The 1,830-nt window shown below is 43.8% G+C and overlaps 1 protein-coding gene and 1 pseudogene across 2 annotated transcripts in view; both read right to left on the bottom strand.

Moving 5' to 3' along the window:
- Gucy2c (guanylate cyclase 2C) overlaps positions 1 to 1,830 on the bottom strand; it is a 75,426-nt gene that overhangs the window by 42,319 nt on the left and 31,277 nt on the right. The window lies entirely within an intron of this gene.
- On the bottom strand, positions 1,420 to 1,651 carry LOC114632546 (annotated as a pseudogene).

The following is a 1,830-nucleotide window of genomic DNA, read 5'->3' as shown; positions in this document are numbered from 1 at the left end:
CCCCCAGGAGTCTCTAACATGGCACCAGCACACACAGGATCCTTGAGGGCACAGCCGGGTTGTCTACAGGCTGCACCAACCATGAGTAAATTATTGATTTTTAAATGGCTGAAAGTTTTGAATAAAAGTTTGCCCCCCCTTATTTTACTGAGACAAGAAAAAGATGCCCAAATATGAAAGTATATTAAGACCCTTTTCTACCGTAAACTTACCACACACCTTGTTATGCTTTTGCTTAATCATGCTGTATCCTAAAAATGTCTCGTTCTCTCTCTTCCTTCTTCCTCTCCCACCCCTGACCCTCTCTGTTGCCCCTCGTCCCTCGCCCCGCCCCACCCTGCTCCATCCCGCAGAAACTTAGCATTCGGTAAAAAAACTGTAGCACATTTCCATGAGGGCTGCTTTTCGAGCATTGCGCTGGGGTTGCTTAGCACCTGGCTTTCTAAGTGACTTTGTTTCTTCTCTCATCCAGACAGGAAAGAGCTCCCACCTCAGGACTCATGCCGTCATGACGTCATATCATGACCGTCATGACGTCATGACCACATTTCTTTTGATGGTTCCAGTACCTCACTGTGATTGGCACTTTCACTGTGCCCACCACCATCACACACTGCTACCACAACACACCCCTACCTAGCCCCAGACAAAGAGCAAGTCTGTAGAAAAAAATGCAACCCCAAAGTGTAGAGTCATACACCCTCACGCCAGAGCATGAGTTTGAGCGACTCAGGTCATTTCAGTCCCTACCTGACTACATAATGAGCACCTCCCTGTTCTAGACATAATGACCATAATTAGATATTTAAACACGCTATTTAAATGAAATAGGTTCGTTGTTATTGAGACAGGGTCATACTCGGTAGTCCAGGCTGGTCTGGAACTCATTTTGTGGCCGAGGATTGCCTCAACTCACGGTAATGTTCCCCCTTCGGTATTTCAAATGCTGTGATTACAGATGTGAGCCATCTGGCGATAGGCAGTTGTTTTAAATTCAACCGCATTTTCAGTCTGTATCTTGGTTAAGTCAGGGTCACTTCTAAGGCAAACCTTCTGCTGCCCTCTAGTGGCTATTCTGGTTATTGCATTCGTCAGGCTTCTCGAAGAAAGCACAGTGAATGACCGTGATTTCTAAGCCACAGGACAGTAGAGCTGGAGGGAACTCGTTAAACACGCTGTTTTGCTAGAGGAAGAAGCTTTTGGTTGTAGAATAAAAACAATGGACTCACGTTAACGCAATTGTCTTTGGCTATGCTAACCTGGACGTGCCGCCTTCATCTGAATTAACGATATTAGTGCTGGGTCCAGAGAATACTGTTATTTATAAATATATACATATATATAGTATCATATATTAGATTATAATATAAATTCGATATAAATTATATATTGAATACATTGAATATATTGAATAATTGAATACATAAATATTCGATTATTCCAGTGCACCGTGTTTCAGCAACAGATACCAGTGACTATTAGACCCCACACTTGAACAGTATGTGGTATAAAAGACACATGAGCAAGCAAGTGTGTGAGTATCACACAGGGGTCACACAGAGCAAGAGTCAGACTGATCATTTCTTTCAATTAGCAATAATCGTGCCTCGGATAAACATCACTGACTACGATACTGCCACTGCACAAAGCTCAGACTGACCATTTCTTGAGATGCTGAAAAAAGCTGAGGAGAGGTGAGATCCAGATAAGTTTTGAAAGCCTGTGTGGAGGTCTTGCTTCTGGAGGCTGGAGGGTACTAGCAGGCAAACGTGGTGGCAACAGGTCTTGTCTCCTCTCTCTCTCTCTCTCTCTCTCTCTCTCTCTCTCTCT

The sequence above is a fragment of the Grammomys surdaster genome, unplaced genomic scaffold, assembly GCF_004785775.1.
Source record: "Grammomys surdaster isolate TR1022 unplaced genomic scaffold, NIH_TR_1.0 373, whole genome shotgun sequence".
Taxonomy (NCBI): Eukaryota; Metazoa; Chordata; class Mammalia; order Rodentia; family Muridae; genus Grammomys; species Grammomys surdaster.
The sequence above is the reverse complement of the archived record's forward strand: the minus strand, read 5'-3'. Positions and strand labels throughout refer to the sequence as shown.